This window comes from Phyllobates terribilis, unplaced genomic scaffold, assembly GCF_046119375.1.
Source record: "Phyllobates terribilis strain yellow unplaced genomic scaffold, ASM4611937v1 Scaffold_2__4_contigs__length_985480577, whole genome shotgun sequence".
In the NCBI taxonomy this organism is placed as follows: Eukaryota; Metazoa; Chordata; class Amphibia; order Anura; family Dendrobatidae; genus Phyllobates; species Phyllobates terribilis.
Genome location: NW_027362762.1, coordinates 655,387,942 through 655,399,120, shown reverse-complemented (window position 1 = coordinate 655,399,120; position 11,179 = coordinate 655,387,942). Strand labels below are relative to the sequence as shown.

General features: G+C 45.1%; 2 non-coding genes across 2 annotated transcripts; both read right to left on the bottom strand.

Annotated features, from left to right (window-relative positions):
• Positions 1 to 314: 314 nt before the first annotated feature.
• On the bottom strand, positions 315 to 498 carry LOC141254814 (U2 spliceosomal RNA). The gene has a single exon (XR_012315841.1). It is a non-coding gene; the product is annotated as a U2 spliceosomal RNA (small nuclear RNA).
• Positions 499 to 7,861: 7,363 nt separating this feature from the next.
• LOC141254930 (U2 spliceosomal RNA) lies at positions 7,862 to 8,061 on the bottom strand. The gene has a single exon (XR_012315952.1). It is a non-coding gene; the product is annotated as a U2 spliceosomal RNA (small nuclear RNA).
• Between the last annotated feature and the right edge of the window lie 3,118 nt (positions 8,062 to 11,179).

The window sequence follows — 11,179 nt, the reverse complement described above, 5'->3', positions numbered from 1 at the left end:
CCGCCCTAGTAACCCGGAAATGCTCGGTGCTCGCCGAACATCCCGAGTATCGTGATGCTCGGGCAAGTACCGAGCAGTGTCGAGCATGCTCGCTCAACAGTAGTAAAAGCAATGCACACATACTGAATGTAGCAGAATTGGGTCAAGTTCAGCCGAAACGAGTTTGTGATGTGGCCTGTGCAACTTTTAACAGGAAAAAGCAAATGAGGGAAAAAAGGAGCAAAACAAAAAAATTTACAAAATATTCTATTATCTGTCAAAATAAACGAGGTACATTGATTTCAATTCATTCTGTTTTGAAAACTGGATTAGAAAAGGGGTGCACCAGTCCTGGAGGTACTGCAATACCAGGTCAATGCGTGGAGTGGACAGTGCAAGCTCTTTTTCCATCTTCCTGTTCTAAAAATTTAATTATTATATATAGTCCCCAGATAGGGGACGTATGAGATAATAAACAGATAAGAACAGATTTTTTGATTGAAGCAGCATCCAAGGCACTGAAAAATGCAAATAAAGTCACACCAAAACACCACACAAGACGAGGATTCATGTGAACCCTTCCCGGAGGAGAGGGTGCCCAGTATAACTTCCCCATCCCTCTGAGCCATAAGGCCACAGCGAGGGTTGGTGTTCTCTGATGCTCTCCCTAGCCGAAGCAGGGGAAGAGCCGTTTTCATGCTCTCCCTAGCCAAAGCCAGGGAAGAGCGGTTTTCGTTCTCCCAGCGTCCAGCTAAGCTGCCACTCTAATGGAGCTGGGGGCCCTGTATTGGTTTCTCAGCTCAAAGCTGACCAGACCTCCAACCGGGTTTATAAAAATTCCCCTTCCTAGCCCGAAGGCCAGGAATAGTGGGGGTTGCTCAAAAAGTATGAATGGCTAAGGTGCGGCGTGCTACGAAGCCCGAGACTTTCTGGGGATCTCACTCTCAGTTAGCTCAGACTCCCACCAGGACGACCAACTCCTGAGGCACATTGCTCCATAAGCCCTCACACTTACCGAACCTTGTGGCTTTGACCCTGGGGGGCCATGCTTTCCACCAGATAACTATGTGAGCCACCTTGCATACTAACAAGTGCACCAACCCAGTGTGTATTGTGTATCAATTTACTAGGGTGGGAAGACGAAGTCCACCTTTTCGAAAGAAATACAAGGAAAGAAGAACTTGGGATGGCGCTTCCGTTTGAATGTGGAGATCAGCCAGTTCATATATCCATATTAAATGTATTGGTTTTAAAAACAGATTTTACTGTCAAGCCACATTTCTATAGTGACATATAGAAACTTTTATACCTTATACTTAACTAGTTGTGGGTGCAGTGTTCCCTCTCACAGATCCTAATCATCAGTATCTAGAATGGTGTCAGACACAGGGAACCTGGTATATATACTCCCGAGACAATGTTATTAAACCAGAACGATACTGGTACAAATATAAAATACATAAAAAAAAATTTAATTCACTTAAAAAACTACCTATGTTGGAATCTCCATTTGAGTATTAAAAAAAAAAATATATATATATATGTATATATATATATATATATATATATATATATATATATACAGTATATATACACTGCTCAAAAAAATAAAGGGAACACTCAAATAACACATCCTAGATCTGAATGAATGAAATATTCTCATTGAATACTTTGTTCTGTACAAAGTTGAATGTGCTGACAACAAAATCACACAAAAATCATCAATGGAAATCAAATTTATTAACCAATGGAGGCCTGGATTTGGAGTCACCCCCAAAATTAATGTGGAAAAACACACTACAGGCTGATCCAACTTTGATGTAATGTCCTTAAAACAAGCCAAAATGAGGCTCAGTATTGTGTGTGGCCTCCATGTGCCTGTATGACCTCCCTATAATGCCTGGGCATGCTCCTGATGAGGTTGCGGATGGTCTCCTGTGGGATCTCCTTCCAGACCTGGACTAAAGCATCCACCAACTCCTGGACCGTCTGTGGTGCAATGTGATGTTGGTGGATGGAGCGAGACATGATGTCCCAGATGAGCTCAATTGGATTCAGGTAGGGGGAACGGGCGGGCCAGTCCATAGCTTCAATGCCTTCATCTTGCAGGAACTACTGACACTCCAGCCACAAGAGGTCTGGCATTGTCCTGCATTAGGAGGAACCCATGGCCAACTGCACCAGCATATGGTCTCACAAGAGGTCTAAGGATCTCATCTCGGTACCAAATGGCAGTCAGGCTACCTCTGGTGAGCACATGGAGGGCTGTGCGACCCTCCAAAGAAATGCCACCTAACACCATTACTGGCCCACTGCCAAACCGGTCATGCTGAAGGATGTTGCAGGCAGCAGATCGCTCTCCACGGCATCTCCAGACTCTGTCACATGTGCTCAGTGTGAACCTGCTTTCATCTGTGAAGAGCACAGGGCGCCAGTGGCGACTTTGCCAATCCTGGTGTTCTATGGCAAATGCCAAGCGTCCTGCACGGTGTTGGGCTGTGAGCACAACCCCAATCTGTGGACGTCGGGCCCTCATGCCACCCTCATGGATTCGGTTTCTAACCGTTTGTGCAGACACATGCACATTTGTGGCCTGCTGGAGGTCATTTTGCAGGGCTCTGGCAGTGCTCTTCCTGTTCCTCCTTGCACAAAGGCGGAGGTAGCGGTCCTGCTGTTGGGTTGTTGCCCTCCTACGGCCCCCTCCATGTCTCCTGGTGTATTGGCCTATCTCCTTGTAGCGCCTCCAACCTCTGGACACTACGCTAACAGACACAGCAAACCTTCTTGCCATAGCTTGCATTGATGTGCCATCCTGGATGAGCTGCACTGCCTGAGCAACTTCTGTGTTTTGTAGAGTCCGTCTCATGCTACCATGAGTGTGAAAGCACAACCAACATTCAAAAGTGACCAAAACATCAGCCACAAAGCATTGGTACTGAGAGGTGGTCTGTGGTCCCCACCTGCAGAACCACTCCTTTATTGAGGGTGCATTGATAATTGCCAATAATTTCCATCTATTGTCTATTCCATTTGGACATCAGCATGTGAAATTGATTGTCAATCAGTGTTCCTTCCTCCTTCCTAAGTGGACAGTTTGATTTCACAAAAGTTTGATCTACTTGGAGTTATATTCTTTTGTTTAAGTGTCCCCTTTATTTTTTTGAGCAGTGTATATATATACAGTACAGACCGAAAGTTTGGACACACTTTCTCATTTAAAGATTTTTCTGTATTTTCATGACTATGAAAATTGTACATTCACACTGACGGCATCAAAACTATGAATTAACACATGTAGAATTATATACTTAGCAAAAAAAGTGTGAAACAACTGAAAATATGTCTTATATTCTAGGTTCTTCAAAGTAGCCACCTTTTGCTTTGATGACTGCTTTGCACACTTTTGGCATTCTCTTGATGAGCTTCAAGAGGTAGTCACCGGAAATGGTTTTCACTTCACAGGTGTGCCCTGTCAGGTTTAACAAGTGGGATTTCTTGCCTTATAAATGGGGTTGGGACCATCAGCTGTGTTGTGCAGAAGTCTGGTGGATACACAGCTGATAGTCCTACTGAATAGACTGTTAGAATTTGTATTATGGCAAGAAATAAGCAGCTAAGTAAAGAAAAACGAGAGGCCATCATTACTTTAAGAAATGAAGGTCAGTCAGTCCGAAAAAATTGGGAAAACTTTGAAAGTGTCCCCAAGTGCAGTTGCAAAAACCATCAAGCGCTACAAAGAAACTGTCTCACATGAGGATCACCCCAGGAAAGGAAGACCAAGAGTCACCTCTGCTTCTGAGGATAAGTTTATCTGAGTCACCAGCCTCAGAAATCGCAGGTTAACAGCAGCTCAGATTAAAGACCAGGTCAATGCCACACAGAGTTCTAGCAGCAGACACATCTCTACAACAACTGTTAAGAGGAGACTTTGTGAAGCAGGCCTTAATGGTAAAATAGCTGCTAGGAAACCACTGCTAAGGACAGGCAACAAGCAGAAGAGACTTGTTTGGGATAAAGAACACAAGGAATGGACATTAGACCAGTGGAAATCTGTGCTTTGGTCTGATGAGTCCAAATTTGAGATCTTTAGTTCCAACCACCGTGTCTTTGTGCAACGCAGAAAAGGTGAACGGATGGACTCTACATGCCTGTTTCCCACCGTGAAGCATGGAGGAGGAGGTGTGATGGTGTGGGGGTGCTTTGCTGGTGACACGGTTGGGGATTTATTCAAAATTGAAGGCATACTGAACCAGCATGGCTACCACAGCATCTTGCAGCGGCATACTATTCCATCCAGTTTGCGTTTAGTTGGACCATCATTTATTTTTCAACAGGACAATGGCCCCAAACAAACCTCCAGGCTGTGTAAGGGCTATTTGACCAAGAAGCAGAGTGATGGGGTGCTACGCCAGATGACCTGGCCTCCACAGTCACCAGACCTGAACCCAATCGAGATGGTTTGGGGTGAGCTGGACTGCAGAGTGAAGGCAAAAGGGCCAACAAGTGCTAAGCGTCTCTGGGAACACCTTCAAGATGGTTGGAAGACCATTTCCGGTGACTACCTCTTGAAGCTCATCAAGAGAATGCCAAGAGTGTGCAAAGCAGTCATCAAAGCAAAAGGTGGCTACTTTGAAGAGCCTAGAATATAAGACATATTTTCAGTTGTTTCACACTTTTTTGTTAAGTATATAATTCCACATGTGTTAATTCATAGTTTTGATGCCTTCAGTGTGAATGTACAATTTTCATAGTCATGAAAATACAGAAAAATCTTTAAATGAGAAGGTGTGTCCAAACTTTTGGTCTGTACTGTACATATATATATATATATATATATCATGAGCATTTCACAATGACAACATAAACATGTGGTGACCAAACTCAATTATTAATCACGGTACCTCTTATTAATTTTTTTTTTAATTTTGTCATTATTATTATTTTTTCTCTTTCTTTTTCTATTATTCGTTACATCCTATCTGTAACGGGTCTGGGAGGTGGAACCTCTGAGCTACTATACAAAGGGGCAGTCCTTGTAAGGAAGCGGGTGACTCCCAGGGAAAGTGGGCGGCTCCCAGGGAAAGCGGGCAGGCAGTCACGTCAAGTGACAGGGACAGTCTCTGGGTAGAAGGGCAGGAGGTCGCGGCAAGTGACGGGGACAGTCTCTTGACAGGCGGGGGGTCACGGCAAATGACTGCAGGATAAGAGTCTCTAGACAGCCGGGTGGTCACGGCAAGTGACAGCAGGGTAAGAGTCTCTGGACAGGCAGGTGGTCACGGCAAGTGACAGCAGGATAAGAGTCTCTGGACAGGCAGGTGGTCACAGCAAGTGACGGCTAAGCCTCCAGGTCGGCTAGCAGGCGGATAGCAGGTGAGCGCTCCCAGGTGAGTGGGTAAGAGTCTCTGGACAGGCTGGCAGGCAGGCAGGTATCAGGCAGGTATCAGGCAGGTATCTGGCAGGTGCTTCCTGGTCCCCGGGCGGACTGATCCATAGACAGACTGGCAGATGCTGGTAGGCAGACTGTCGGACCGCAGGATTGCAAGCAGGTAGACAGGTATCAGGCAGGTATCAGGCAGGTATCTGGCAGGTATCTGGCAGGTATTTCCTGGTCCGCAGGCGGACTGATCCATAGACAGACTGGCAGATGCTGGTAGGCAGACTGTCGGACCGCAGGATTGCAAGCAGGTAGACAGCACTGGAAAACAAGCTGGCAATGGGACCTGAGGGCTGAAGCAGAGTTGAAAGGCTTTGCAACAACATTGCTCGGGCACCTCCATTTTGGAGGAGGTGCCTTATATATGGTGAGATCCTCTGGCCATTGGCCGGGGACTCCTTAGGACGGCGCGCGCGGCCCCTTTAAGAGAGAGGGATGGCGCGCGCGCCCTAAGCACAGTGACCGGGAAGCAGCGCACGCTGCCAGCAGAGCGGGAGGAGGACGCTGGGCACAGAGCGGAGAGGTGAGGGGAACGGCGTCCCTGCCTAGCAGGAAGCAGGGACGCCGACGCTACACTATCCCTATGTAAGGTGTATAATCTGTCAATGGATTTCCCTGAGTATTCGTATTGTGTATGAACATTTGCAAGGAAACTCTCTCAAATTCCATCTCATGTTCACATCGGGTGTGGCTCAGGGAAAAAAACCAAGGTAAATGTGAACGGAGGGGAATTGAGTCCAAATAGTTCTCAAGCTTCTATTATTTCTTTTGAGGGGTTTGAATCTCATCCGTGAACATAGAGATGAGTTAGGTCACCGCATGTTTATGTTGTCATTGTGAAATGCTCATATATTTTTAATACTCAAATGGAGAATCCAACATAGGTAGTTTTTTAAGTGAATTTATTTATATATTTTTTTATTTATGTATTTTATATTTGTACCAGTATCATTCTGGCTTAATAACCTTGTCTGGGGAGTATATATACCTGGTTCCCTGTGTCTGACACCATTCTAGATACTGATGATTGAGATCTGTGACAGGGAACACGCCACCCACAACTAATTATGTATAAGGTATAAAAGTTTTTAGATGTCACTATTTCTTTTACACCAGATGATGACTTATAGAAGTTGAAAGGCATTGTGTTTTTAAAAGTTTTTTATAGTAAATGTGGTTTAACAGTAAAATCAGTTTTTAAAACCAATAAATTTATTATGAATATATCGACTGTCTGATCTCCTCATTCAAACTGAAGCGCCATCCCAAGTTCTTCTTTCCTTGTATACCTCCATGTGGAGTGGCTTCAGGGCCAGGAAAAGCACACTACCACGGCATTGGATAAGCAGCATACTGGAGGAGAAACTCCAGTCCTCTTCTAAATTTTCTGCCAGTGTTGTGCTTGTCCAGCAGAACCATTTTGGGTGAGTTCATTACATACACTTCACCTCTTCACAGTGTTACAATTAATTACTATGCTCAGGCAGCGCTCTCTGTTCTTTTTCCTTCTTTCATCTTCTTCTGCCAAGGATAACTACTGCTTTTCGAAAGATACTACACTTGATCTTAGGGAAAAGGTCGAGAAGCGATAACCTGAATTGGCATCGGCCTAGCGGTGCATCCTGGTGTCCAGAAGACACCCTTTGAGGAGATAGGCACAAGGACTCCCCTTAGGATGACATGTTGTCAAACACTAGACCCCTTAAATGCCACAACTTTCCTGATTGTTGCAGCTGCAACCCACACGTTTTATATCTGCAGAACTCCGCCTATTTTAACACAACCTCTCCTCCTCCCTGCTGTTCCCACACAGGTCAAGACCAAGAGCCGGAAGGGAGGGGAACATAGGCAACACTTTAAAACAACACCACAGACCAAACTTTTTTATATATTTTTTTTTAATCCACAGATAGAAAATTAAAGAAGTCAGTGCTCCACCAAAGGGAGACAGAATTTGACTAATGAAATCGTAGCAGCCCCAAAAACAAATTTAAAATGTGTGGTACTCAGCAACATCTACCTGAGGGGTCAATTAAAACAGTAAAAGCAGATGACAAGGGCACTGGCTAGGCAGGTGGTGTGTGTACAACAATGTACCAAAGGACATATATATTGTTGCAGCCTATCATACCACCTGTAGCTGGCAAACACACAGATCCTTGTCCGATCTGACTGTCCATCAAAATGGAAGGAAATAAGGGATAGATAGATAGATAAATAACATTGCATTACATTGGTAAAAGCAATGCACACATTCTAAATGTAGCAGAGTTGAGTCAAGTTTAGTCGAAACGAGTTTGTCATCTGGCTTGTGCAACTTTTAACAGGGAATAGCAAATGAGGGAAAAAAGAAGCAAACAAAAAAATGTACAAAATATTCTATTATCAATCAAAATAAAAGAGGTACATTGATTTCAATTCATTCTGTTTTTGGAAACTAGATTAGAAAAGGGGTGCATCGGTCCTGGAGGTACTGCAATACCAGGTCAATGCATGTGGAGTGGACAGAGCAAGGTCTTTTTCCGTCTCCCTGTTCTAAAAATCAATTTAATATATAGTGCCCAGATAGGGGAAGTATCAGATATTAAACTGATAAGAGCTGATTTTTTGATTTAATATAATCTTTATTAGCATTCATAAATAGGTTACCAAATAGTGTACAGCGCCGCAGCCCAGTACGCGCATCAGTCTACATCATTCGTACACAGCATAAGAATATGACACACTAACTATACATCACACTCCAATGCTACACAAAACACTCATGCTGAAAGAAAAAGCTGGTCAAACAATATAGTACAAAGAACCATGATAGGCGATGGGTAGTGGGAGAGAGGGGATAGGGAGGGGAAAATCAAGGCCTGAAGCTTTATAGAGAGACAAGACACATAAGGGGAAAGGAGGGAGGAGGAAAAGGGGTGTAACATCGGTGTCTCTGCCCCCTGACAGGCAGAGACGCCGTCCCCCTTACCGCCGTGCTCCCGGCCCGGCGTATTCCGGCTCTCCTGCTGCTGCTGCCGGCAGGCGCAGCTTCCTGGCCATTCGCTCCCTCTTAAAGGGGCCGCATGCGCTGTCCTAAGGAGTCCCCGGCCAATGGCCGGAGGACTTCTCATATAAAAGGCACCTCCTCCAAAATGGAGGTGCCCGTGCAAGGTTGTAGCTTTGTGTTCTAAACTCTGCTTCAGCCCTCAGGTCCCGCTGCTAGTCTGACTACCAGTCCAGTCCGCCAGCCTGACTACCAGTCCAGTCCGCCAGTCAGACTACCAGTCCAGTCCGCCAGCCTGACTACCAGTACAGTCTGCCAGACTGACTACCAGTCTAATCCGCCAGCCTGACTACCTGTCCAGTCCGCCAGCCTGACTACCAGTCCTATCCGCCAGCCTGACTACCTGTCTCCACCAGCCAAGTGTACTCTCCTGCCCGACGGTCTGCCTACGATCGAAACCCACCAGTCTGTCTATGGGCCAGGCTTGCCTGCCTACCCGGAGAACGTACCAGTTACCTTCCGTGCCTACCAGCCAGCCTACCCGGAGGCTCTTGCCAGTTACCCGTGGGAGTCACCTGCTCTCATACAAGGCCTGGCCCAGAGTAGCCGTGCAACCTTGATCAGTACGAGTTGATACCTAGTTATGCCCCTCTGGTCCCTCCTTGCACCGCAGCACAGAGGTTCCACCACCCGGATCCGTAACAGTTTGCACGGGCCTTGGAACCCGGCTGCCCCCAGGCTTCTTCGCTTTCTGAAAACCAATGAACACAGATCGAGGTTTCTTAAAAAATAACAATTCTTTATTTCATTCACAATAAAAAACAACAGAAAAAAATTATTAAAAAAGGCATAAAAGTATAGCATAAATAGGCATCACATGGCATGACCAAACACTCAATTGCATCTTTATTCAGAAGACAGGATAAACAGTACATAGATCTCCATAGTGAAAGAATGCCAAGGGATGGTGTTACAATATTGCCATCTAATGGCGACAAGCAGCAAGTTTTAAATTTAATAAATAAATAGAGAAATTACCTCTTTAATACAACTTGCTAATGTTATGTTCTGCTACCAAAGCTAAGGAAAGAGAGGAGATCTGTCCCTACTATAGGACTCAGCTGAATCCCTACGATGTAACAGGGAACCTGATCCTGCGATCAGACCTGCTAAAGTCCTAATCTAGTCTGTACGGAGACCTATAGATGTGGGGAGGGAATCCCTACAAGTACTAAGGACTGGGAGGAATATGGGACACCTCCTAACAGAAATAGTAGCAGACAGACGAACAAACAAAATAGATAGAACATAGAGGTCCGTAGACCAAGCAAACTAACAGAGCTAGATACAGAGCACAGGCTAGCTAGAAAGTAGATATACAATGAAGTCCAGCAAAGCCAGAAGGGCGGAGCAGGATTAAATAGGCCAACAAGGTCATGTGACCAGCAAAGGAAAAAAAAACTAACAGCAAGGTTCTAACAGCTAAATAATATATGTCCATCCATCATTTGGCATATTGATGGTGTCAAAGGGGCCTTAAACCTCAAATGTAACTTAGCACCTCATAACAGAGTAAACCCATGTCTAAATGGCACCATCCCTTTGAATAAATTCACTATGGATCTTCATAAATTCATTAAATATCCTATTAAAACATAATTACCAAACAAGGCGCAGTCAGCAATCAGCTATCAGTAATTGGCGGTCAGCCACGTAAGAATATCCCCCTTCGCTTTCTGACCTGTACCAGGAGGTTTTTCGTCAGAGATCCCAACAGGAAACCATCCTGACCTACCTGCGGTCTGTCAACTCTCGCCTGGACACGCTGTCTGTCCCACCTGTCCCTCCTCAAAATAAGCCAGTTCCTGGCAACCCAAATAGCGTCCTTGAAGCAGTTCATAAGGCGCCAAGCCTCCTAGATGGATCCAATGGTAAAAACCCCAGGGAAAAGTCTGCAAAACACAGAATGGTGAAAAGATGTTTCCTCCCCGAAGGGGCGCCTTAGGCAGTACCAAGTCTTACACAGGTTCTGGGCATGGATGAATGACCGGATGGGCAGTCTGCCCTGAATTGCCATCCACAACAAGTACTTGTGCCCGCTGCTCAGCCTTCTGGCTGCCTTCTTTGGGAGGGATATAGAGATATAAGTTGGGGGGGATATAGAGATTCTTCTCCGGTCTTTTTCTGGACAAATTTCCCAAAAAGGTTTTTGTCTTGATGGTTTTCTTCTTCAAAGATTCCTCAGGACAGCCCGATTCTTCTCCGAGTCTTTGTCTTTGCGTGGATTCTGTAGAGCTTCTTCCTCTGACCAATATACACCTTCCTTCTGTGATGTCAGCTGGGCTTCTTCTAAGTTCGATCGATCTCATCAAGTGTAGATCTTAGCTCTGTGTTCTTAAAAGAACAAATACTACACTTGATCTAAGTCAAAAGGTCTAGAAGCGATAACCTAAATAGGTTTCCCCAAAAAAAACACTGGATTTGAGTTTATGTTACGTTGCTATTATCCGCTGTTGTTGAGAAGTCTGGCTCAATCTAGTCCTTGTTCATTTTGATAAGAGTCAGTCTGTTAGCCTTTTCAATTGACAAGCGGATGTGCCTATCAGTTATAATACCCCCGGGTTGGCACTAAACACCCACTGACAAAACGCTAGCAGCAGTTCATGCCACATGTCAAGCTTGGATACTCAAGCTTGGATAGTTGTAAGGCACAGAGGAATCACGGAGGAAGCTGGTACAGTCAACAAGGTACTCCTTCAGCATCTTCCAAAACTTTTCCC